This window comes from Cetorhinus maximus, chromosome 10 (assembly GCF_964194155.1).
Source record: "Cetorhinus maximus chromosome 10, sCetMax3.hap1.1, whole genome shotgun sequence".
Lineage (NCBI taxonomy): Eukaryota > Metazoa > Chordata > Chondrichthyes > Lamniformes > Cetorhinidae > Cetorhinus > Cetorhinus maximus.
This window is the reverse complement of record NC_135888.1, coordinates 117,213,407-117,224,574: the sequence shown is the minus strand read 5'-3', so window position 1 is coordinate 117,224,574 and position 11,168 is coordinate 117,213,407.

Below are 11,168 nucleotides of genomic sequence, written 5' to 3'. Positions count from 1 at the left end.
AAGCTGGGGGCTACTTGTAGTCCCAGCTCTGGTCACTGCTACCACTGGTGTTGCTGGGACTACAGAGCTTTTGGCCAATCAGATTGGTTGGCAACTCTCTGAGGCATAACTTCCACCCGAGTGCAGGTGGGAAATCCCATCTCCAGCCACAAAATGTTTGCTGGAGTATGGAGCTGTTGTTATCAGTGAGGAAGCGTTGGTTATCGACTCTTTGGGTGATGGGGGTGGGGTGGGTCACAAAACCCTGCCTTCCATAAAAACCTGTCCACAGCCAATTAGGACCCAGCTATGGCCGATGGTGTCTGCAAAGCGGGAGGGAAGTAAAATGGGCAGATGATTTTGAGTAGGAGGAAATGTTAAAATGATTCCAAACTTCAAGCACAGACTCTAAATTAATGCTAGTATTTACAAAGTAGGAATATAAATGAGAAAAGTAACAGGAGCTTTTCTAGCAGAGGCTGGCTGAGAGCTGTTTTCCAAAGCAAATAACCAGGAGATGTAAGAGAGGCGCACAGAAAAAAGAATTTGCACTTGTATAGCAACTTTCACAGCCTCGGGACTTTGCATCCAATGAAGCACTTCAGAAGTGTAATTACTGTTGTAATAATTGGGAAGTGTGGCAACCATTTTATGCACAGCAAGGCCTCACAGGCAGCAAAGGGTTAAATGGCCAGATAGTCTGTTTTTGGTGGTACTGCTCGAGGGGTATTTGTTGATCAGGGCAAACAGAAGGACTTACTCATTTGCTCTTCTCTCAAAAGTGCCATGGGATCTTTTACAAACACCTGAGAGGGCTGACAGGGCCTCAGTTTAACATCTTACCTGAAGGACAGTAGCTCTCACAGTGCAGTACTCTCTCAGTCTTTGTCAGCGTCTTTGTATAGGGCTTGAACTGATGACCTTCTGGTCCAGAGGCAAGTGTGCTACCACTGAGGCAAGGTTGTCAACTAAAAGCTAGGACAAAGCCAATTCATGCAAAAGCGATTGATCTAAAATTCTTTTAATTTTCCCAACATCTTTAAGTTGCAAATCTTATTGATAGCACTGATGCACTGTTTTTTAGTAAACTTCCTACCTGCCCCAATTTGAAAGGTTTTCTGAATCTCCCTCTGCTCAATTTTTCAGTTGGTATTATTTAACATTAGTGTTAGCCAATGGGATCCAGCACACATAGGGGGTGAATTTAATGGCAGTGTCAGTGGCCCAATCTACCAGCCCCAATGCAGCTATGTCTAGAAGCCTCAAGGGATTAAATGCAAATCAGGCAGCTATCTGCCAGCCATTGGGCTTCCTGGTGCCTTTAAAGGCAAAACCGATCAGAGGGCCGAAAGTTCTTTAGTCCCAGCAGCGCCAGGGGAGGTCCCGAACAGCAGCCATGGAGAAGGACCTGGAATTATGTAAGTTGGGTCAGGCGCACCAGGGCCGCTCAGGCAGGCAGTGGCAAGATGAGAGGTTGGGGTTGTTAGTGAGGGTAGGGAGTCCCTTTCAGCACAGGCTGCCCTTGCCTCCAGGAGGACCCTCCGTGGACTACAGGGTGTCCAATTAGGAGGGCCCCTGCAGGCCCATCTCTGGGGCTGATAGAGCACCAACAGCAGCCTGGTGAGGCCCATAAGTGACCATTAATTAGTCACTTAAGGAACTCAATTGGCTTCCAGGCAAGAAGACTGTCCTTGACCTTCCCTGCTGCTGACTTAATCAGGGGGTAGTCGGGAAGGCGATTGTGGTAATCTGATGCGATACACCTTTAAGAAGAACGTTATACTGGAAGACCACATGATCTTAGTATCCAATACCAGAGTAGCGTGGGCTACCTTAGTAATCAGTAGTCAGTAGTGAGTAGTCTAGAGTTAGCGTCTGTAATGTAGAGACAGGGTTTGAGTTGTAAGCACACAAGTGTAGCTGCTGAGTTCCTTTGTAAATAAATAGAATGTGTTCTACATAAGAACTGTCTGCTGTCCTACTCTGTCTAAGGTACCAACTCGGCCATCCAAACAAGCATGCAATCCAGATCCATTAGTCCAACTAATCTAGTGACCAGGATCCAACAAACTGGCGATGAGGAAAAAGCAAGAAAAAGCAAGGAAAGACGGAGAAGAAAGCAAGAAAAAGCAAGGAAGGAAATCAAGTGAACCGAAACTGGCCATACCTCGCATGGTAATTGTAAGTAGAATTTCTGTCCTAATTATCGAAGCAGTCCCCTCGAAGCATGCCGCAGTTTGGAAGAGCTGATTCTTTCAACCCAACTGCGACTGATTGGTCTCATTATACTATTTGCCTCACGTTCTTTTTCCAAGCTAACGACATTACGGGTGAGGAGAGAAGGCGAGCGATCCTCATATCCACGTGTGGGAGTAAGGCCTTTGGATTGATACAAAGTTTGATGGCCTGGATTCAAAAAGTTTTGATGACTTAGTGAACCTTGTGAAGATTCATTACCAGGCCAAGCGCTCGGTAACAATACAACAGTTCAAATTTAACTCAAGAAATAGAGCCCCAAGGGAGACAGTTGCTTGTTATGTGGCAAGTCTGAAACAGTTAACAGAATATTGCGAGTTTGGTACATTTATAAATGATATGCTTAGAGATCGTTATACTGCAGTATAAATGAAGATACAATTTAGAAGAGATTACTGTCTGAAACAAATTTGGATTTTCAGAAGGCTTTAGAAATAGCACTGGCCATGGAAAGCGTAGTGAGAGACTCAAAGGCCATACAGGGAGTGCAAAATGGCGCCATCCTCCACGTTGGGCAGGAAGCCCCAGCCAACAAGGGCACGAAAATGAACAGCTCTGATGAGAAGCAGGAAGCAGCCACTGCTTGCAGACAAATAAAAAATGACTTAGCAGCGAAAACATGGAATAATGGTAACAGAGGTGGAAGCAGACAACCTCATAATGAATGGAAGTTTAAAAAAATTGAACGATTTTACTGTCATCGAAACAGACACCTCATGAAACATTGCAAGGATAAAATCAGGCAGATTTTCAATCAAAAGAAAAAAACCCGTGAGATCCATAATGTAGAAAAGCCTGAAGTAACAGATTCAGATATCTATTTGTTGTATAATTTAAAGGTAGGAAGAACAGAACCTATCTATGTAACAGTGAGGGTGAATGATTGACCTATCAGAATGGAGATGGACACAAGAGCTTCCACTACAGCAATGGGTGAGTATACCTTTACATACCTGAATTATGGGGAATGTAAATTAAGTTTGCAAGAAACAGGTACCAAATTGAAAACCTACACGGGAGAAGACATCAAAATCAAAGGCATAAGCAGGGTTACTATACAGTATGGAAGTCAATCAGTAAAATTACCCTTGATGGTGGTAGGAGGTGAGGGGTCAAGCCTCCTTGGATGAAACTGCTGAAAGAAATTAAATTAGATTGGGCTGAGATCTTCCAGCTGAGAGCCAGTGGGCTACCTGAGCTACTACAAAAATATGCCTCAATTTTCCAAGATAAACTCAGGAAGATCCAGGGGCTACAAGCAAAAACTCATGTGGATCCAGGTGCTACCCCCTGATTTATGAAGGCAAGACCAGTACCTTATGCAGTGCGGGAAAAGGTAGATCCTGAATTGGTTAGATTAGAGAAACTGGGAGCTATACAACCTGTGCAGTCCTCAGAATGGGCAGCACCAATGGTCCCTGTATTTAAACCTTCAAACTGACTGTTAATAAAGTGGCTAAGTTGGACAGACACCCTATACCAAAAATTGAAGACCTGTATGCTAGGCTGGTGAGTGGAACCGCCAACACGAAGCTTGATATGAGTCATGCTTTTCAGCAATTGGAGTTAGAGAAGGCCTGCCAGAAATTTGTCACAATTAATATACATAAAGGGTTGTACCAATATACCTATTTGCCTTTTGGTGTATCCTCAGCTTGCGCCATATTCCAGAGAAGAATGGAAAGTTTACTGCAGGGGCTGCCTCACGTTGTAGATTATTTAGATGACGTTCTGATGACAGGACTCACTGAAAAGGAGCATTTAGCGAAATTGGAAGAAGTTTTGAAATGTTTCTCACAGGTGGGAGTGATTTAAAGAAAAGAAAAGTGCACGTTCCATGTGAAAGAAGTAATTTATTTAGGTTACAAGGTAGATTCACAGACCCCCCACCCAGTTAAGGAAAAAGTGAAAGCCATTAGAGAGGCATCAGTGCCAAAGAACACCTCTGGGCTCAAATCATTTTTGGAGGTGATCAATTAATTACTATGGATACTTATTGTCTAATTTTTCAACAGAACTGGCACCCCTGTATTACCTACTCAAGAAAAACTAATGTTGGTCTTGGCAAACACCATAGAAAGAAGCTTTCACAAAGGTTAAACAACTGTTGCACTCATCCACCCTATTAGTACATTTTGACCAAAGAGTTAGTTTTGGAGTGGGAGCAGTGCTCTCCCATTGAAGGGATGATGACTCAGAACGGCCTATTGGATATGTATCAAGAACGCTCAACACAGCGGAAAAGGGATACTCACAGATAGAAAAAGAAGGCCTGTCAATCAAAATTGGTGTCAAGAAATTTCACCAGTATGTACACGGTCGTCATTCTACTATCGTTTTGGACCACAAGCCTTTGCTAGGATTGTTCAGCGATGACAAGGCTATTCCACCCATAGCCTCAGCAAGAATACAGAGATGGGCATTGATCCTGGCAACGTATGAGTAAAATTTCATCCACAGGCCTGGAAATCAGATTGCAAACGCTGATGCACTTAGTCATTTGCCTTTGAAAGAAAACAATGAGGATGTTCCAGTTCCTCAAGAACTCATTTTACTATTGAGCTTAATAAAGTCAAATTTAGGGGGGAAGGTGGAAAGGAGTCAGGGAAGTCAGAAAACTGGACATGATTGGCATAGTTGTGACAAAAAATTTACCGTAGGAGAGACGGTATATGTGAAAAACTTTGCAGAAGGACCCAAATGGTTACCAGGTGTAATAAGTGCAGTGACTGGACCTCTTTCTTACCACGTGAAAGTGGAAGACCGAGTCATACAGAGACACATAGATCACATAAGGAGATGAGAAACAAAATATCAGGAAATGATTCCTCCAGCATTCATGACTGCGTCAATGTCTCCTGTTGAAAGAACTCAACTGAGTACAGATGTGTCTGAAGGATTGGCTGAACCTGCAAGAGTTGAGGAAACAGGTTTGCAGGTGCCCACCAAAGAACCTGGTGTTCGGACAACAGCAGAAAAGGAGGTTCCTGACAAAGCATCTGAGGCTGGAGAGCTGAGATGTTCCACACGCATAAGGAAACCCCCAGAAAGACTGAATTTGTAAACCACTTATCTGTGTAAATAATTTGATATTTTGAGAAAAATTGTAATTGTAGCTGTAAAATGTATTTCTGAGTAAAGAGGGAGAGATGTGGTAATCTGATGTGTAATATACCTTTAAGAAGAATGTTATAATGGGGGATCACAGGATCTTAGTACCCAATAGCAGAGTAGCGTGGGCACCTTAGTAGTTAGTAGTCAGTAGTCTAGAGTTACAGTCTGTAATGTAGAGACAGGGTTTGAGTTGTAAGCACACAAGTGTAGCTGCTGAATTCCGTTGTAAATACATAGAATGTGTTCTACATAAGAACTGTCTGCTGTCCTACTCTGTCTATGGTACCAACTCGGCCATCCCGAAACAAGCATGCAACCTGGATCCATTAGTCCAACTAAACTAATGACCAGGATCCAACAGCAATGGACACATCAACCCTCAAACCTTCCCACCTGATTCTACAGCCACCCCTCCCCCTGCCTTCCAGCCTGGTCCTGGGAGGGAATTAAATTCTGCCCATAGTAATAATGCTGACCGAAAAATCCAGGCACTTTTGTCTCCTTTCCAAGCCTGGGGGAAGTGAGTAGGCTATCAAAAAATAAACACAAATATGTTTCGCGTTGCAACAGAAATAAACTACTTTCCTTTAATGTGAGTAGATAAAGTTAGACATGCCCTGTTTGGATAAGTATTATTCTGCTTTGAGAAACTGCATTGAGAATGGAATCAAATTTAAGCCCTGGAACAAAATAAACAGGGTTCCAATGCACAGAAGCCACTTAATGTTCCAACAAACCATTACATCCATCTTTGTGTATTTTTACTTAAGCTGCACCTTTGAGGATTAATTTTAACTACCAGTGAGATTTGTGAGTGTGGGCAGGGGGTCAGGCAAGTGCAAAATGCAAGTGCAGGCTGAGATTGCAGGTCCCGGTATTTTAACGGCTGTATACCAACAGTCAGCTATCAGCTGAAACGTTTGGAAAATAGTTGCTGGCTATAAAGTTTCCAAGCCTTAAGGTGTATCCCAGGATCTCCAAGAATTAAAGAATGATCTCCCAAAATCTGCTGCATGTATGCTGGGAAAAATCCATAGAGATATTTTAAAAGAAGCTTTACCTTTTGGACCAACAAGTTAAACATTTTTGTTTCTTAGTTATAAAAATAATGAAGATGGGCAGAAAGGTTGCATTGGGTAGTTGGAGGCAGTACGTCTTGTGATTAATCCTCTAGGATTATGTATGATCCAAACTGGCCTCTAAGCAGGAAAAGATGGTCAGCAACTGGAGGATGACAAACAGCAATAAAAGAAAACAAGCAAATTAATATAAAAGCAAAATACTGGAAATCTGAAACAAAAACAAAAATAGCTGGAAAAACTCAGCAGGTCTGACAGCATCTGCGGAGAGGAACACAGTTGATGTTTCGAGTCTGTATGACTCTTCATCAGAACTAAGGAAATGGAGAAATGAGGTGAAATATAAGCTGGTAGAGGGCAATGGGACAGGTAGAGCTGGATAGAAGGAAAACAAGCAAACAGGTAAGCCGTGGGGAGAGAGTTTCAGAAAGGCTTCACTATAGAGAGAAGGGGGGAGGGATGAGAAGGAGCTTGAAGCAGAGGAGGCTGTGGCTTTCTTTCTGTAGCCTGGAGGAGCACTCCTATTGCTCTTAGCACCAAACACATTAGATTTTGGCTTACCTTGGAGGCCCTCTCTGTTCTCCTGACAACTGCTGATCTCCTTCGCCTAGTAGGAAGACTTCAGTGGTTCACGTTCTCAGGCTTAATGGGACCTCAATTTGCAAAAATTTATGAGGTTTCTATCTCAATACCTCAGTGCTTCAGACACTGAACTAGCATGAGCAGTTAAAATGGTGGTCACCAGGACAGTAGCAGGAACAGAGCTACATGGTTGAATGCTCCATTTTAAAAGCCACCACCTTGTCCCCACTGGGCAAGGGGGTTTAAATTGCCCCCCTTCTTAATTCAGCATCAGTACAGCCCATAGACTCTTTTTATCAAAGCCGCTTCAGGAAAAATTATCCAAGAAGAAGCTCCTCTGAAGAAATGCGGCAAGGTTATAAAACATCATTTCCCAATTTCCTGATTTATATCAAACGCATTTATTGCCCTTGTCATTAATGAGCCAGTTGAGAATTGGACTCATCAAAAACTGTTTCATCATTTAGGTATTATTCATTCAGGGATGGGAAATTGATACCTAATCATGATTTAAGGATCCTTGCAGAAGAATATTGATTTTATTACAAGTGGAGAATGTTCCGATTCAAAGATTGCTCCAATTAAGGCAGAACTGAAAATATTCCATGCAGTTCCATTGGATTTAGGAAAGGTGAATTTAATTGGGTTATGTGCAAAATTGTGCCCCTTTTGGAGACTGCTTAAGGCCAGAAGAGAGAACTTGCTTCAATTTAAAAAAATATGAAAGGAACAATGCATGAACTCCATTAAATTCTTTGTACCAGTTGGCAATAACACAAGGAGAGTTTCTGCATTGCTCCTCAATAGAGAAGTGGGAAATTGATAACTGCTTTACACTTTCACCTGTTATCTTTTAGAGCAGTCTGCCATCTAGTCAGCAAAGCTAACTTTGAAGAAGGAAGTGCAGATTTGTCAGGGAGTAGAGCTGAGCACCAGAGCAAGAAGAAGATGGCAGTGATCAAAATGGCTCCTGAACAGATAGTTAATTAGTGGTGACAAATGTATGGATGCGATTCTTATTCTCTATAAATGTTGCACATCCATTTGTATGGAAAAGTTTTACTGTTGGATGAAAAATAACAATTTAGAAGGAAAATAAATATGTATCTGAATATGTATTTGGATATCTAATTTAATAAATCTGGTTATTGGCCTCTGAGTGGCTTGGTAACAAGAGACACATTAAAGCAATTAGCATCCAACAATAAGGCGGCTTGGCATTGATGAAACCAAAACAGTCTATTTAAGAGTTGCGGCTGTCAAATCTTCAAGATAACAAATCACCTGTGAAAGGAGCTACAATAAATTTGGTATCCACTACTCAAGTTGATGCTGGGCAATGTATTTCAAAATGATCAGGTTGAGCTTAACTGTTCATTGCTTCCTAAAGCAGCCAGGTTTTACCCAACCCTTATTTTTCAAAAGGCCTTGGAAAAATCAGGGCTTAATTCCCAAAACAATTAGGCACATCTTTGGATCCCCAACCCTAGAATAAGATTACTCTTGACCACTGTTCACATTCTAAAGGGAGCAGGATGACACTGACGATCACTGCTTCTTTCCATAAAAAAAAACTAGGGTCCATGTGCAACAGGACCAATTTAGCACTTATACAAAAGCAAAATGCTGCGCATGCTGGAAATTTGAAATAAAAACAAAAAATGCTGGGAATACTTAGCAAGTCAGGCAGCATCTGTTCAGAGAAAAGCAGAGTTAATGCCTGGGATTTTCCAGCCCTGCCCACTGCAGGGAATGCAGTGAGCCGGCCAAAGTCCATTGACTTTCGGTGGGACCAGAAGGTCTCAGTGGCAGGCGCGGCTGGAAAATCCTGACCAATGTTTGAATTCAATGACCTTTCATTAGAACTGTGCCAGATTTCAAAGGTGGCAACTGAACCCAATTCTGATCAGCTATGCCACTTCCATGCCACCCGTATCCTCCATAGTCCCTCACCTAGTATCCACTATGTACAGTCTGCAGGAGCCATGCAATAGCAATGGGAATTATTTTAAAATCATTGGCAAAAAATAAATCTTTAACAATCTAATAAAACTCTGAAATCACACCCAATACCATTGATACTGGAAAGAAAGAAAAACCTACTCCAGTGCAAAAAACTTGAATCCTTAGAAACCACATCAAATGCATACTCTGTTATTACAGTTTCCTCAAAGTGTTAATCATTCTTAGATCAACAAGCCTGCTAAGTTGAAGCAATTAACAGCTTTTGAAACCCCACCAAGCATTAATAATGGCTACAGCTGTCACAACAAAAGCTTCCAGATGCATTGCCTGAAATTGACAGAACAGAATGGCTGTCCCATTTTCATTTGAAAGCAGAGTGCCTGTCGATCAATGGAGGCAAGCAGATGTTGAGACTTCTTCCAACTTTTAAAAGCAGGGTTTTTTTTTAAACAACTAGAGCTGCCAGTCAAATTAAACCACAGCACATGACATGATAGCAGAGGATGACAGGACTTTTTTTTGCAATTTTAATGCATTATGGCACTTCTTCAATTGAAAAAATACTGTAATGCATGACAACACATATACAATGGTGGTGAATATATGGGTCAACTTTCCAATGCAAGACAGATCCCTATGATGAATCACTGCATTAAAAATGTACCTACATTTATTATGAATTGGGAGATGATGTAGCCAGGTGGATCAAATCCACGAGGGAAACTCGACCGTGCTATCATAACGATTTTGCAATTAGTATTTATTTCGAGATGCGTGCCCTGAATTCAGAAATAATAAGTCCACCAGGACTTAGAGATTTTTTTTTAAACTAAATTAAACATTTATTAACAAAAGAAAAGATCTCAAGCACATACATAGGTCTACAAATTACCACTATAATAACTCCTAGAACCCCTAATTAACCTGGCTTCCAGTTACACCCCTGTTAAGGCAATGGTAAAAAAAAAATGATTTTAAACAGATGCCAGCAAGTTAACACAATGCCCTGGACAGCAGAATTCAAAATGGCTTTTCCCAGCTTTGGTTTCTATACACAGCATGCTTAATGCACTAATACTGGAGGCTTCTCACACTTCTGGTAGATCTTACAATGCCTCTCTTGACACATAGCCTCATTCTCCTTTATACATGTTTCTCCCTTTTAATGTAAATTCCATTGATCCCATATGAATTTGGAACTTTGCCTTTCTCATAATATAAATCTATTCATGGTGCTAATATTGTCAGTAACCTTTGGGAAAAAAATAAACACACTGCTTGGCCTAGCTTCTCTGGGTAGGTGTAAACTTCCTACCATCTCTTTGAAATTCGAACTGCCCTGATTTATCTAAAAAATGCAAATTCTCCTCACCTTACATTCTAAGACTTCAGCCACGTTTATTGTTTAGTATTTCAAACCTAGCTTCTTGTGACGAGCCAAAGCCTCCAGACCAGCTGTCTCCAATTCAATTAAATACCAACCCCCACCCCACACACACAGAAACTATCCAAACTCCATTATTAACCTACTTTTACAATAAATCACAATAATATTATGAGAATTATCATACTTCTGTGACAGTTACAAACAGCTACTAATAGTGACATTTGAAAGCGTCAAAACATTTTACCCTTACTTTTCAGAATGTTTTCAATTACTCAGCAGGCTTCCCCTAATGGTCACAAACTCTCTAAGGAGATATGGTTTTTTTTTAGGGCTTCCAAAACCCCTGACATGGAGGTCTTGTGGCACATTAGGTAGAGTCCCCACCTCTGAGCCAGAAGCTCTGGGTTCAAGTCCTGCTCCAGGACATGATGGCAATGGAAGGTGCACTCATATCGATGCCAAACAGGTTGATTGTCAACTTGCAAATTCTTCCAACATGCTTTTGGCAGGCGGTGAGAGTGGGAGAGACTCCTGGTCAACCGTGCCTGATGAAAGGTAGTGCTCCTCAAGCTATAGCCCCTGGCTTCAGGCTAATGACCAATTCCAGGGAAAACAGGCATGAGTGTGCTCTCTCTGCCTCATGCATCTCTAGATGCAGGAAGTGCTGTGTGCAAGAAGAAATGCAATTTTCCTGTGGTCCTTACAATGTGGACCTTGACCTCGGAAGAGGTATATGTTTTGCACCCAAGGCCTTCACAACCCGCGAAAAGATCACACGAAAATGGTGTGGGGTCAGAAAAAAGAGG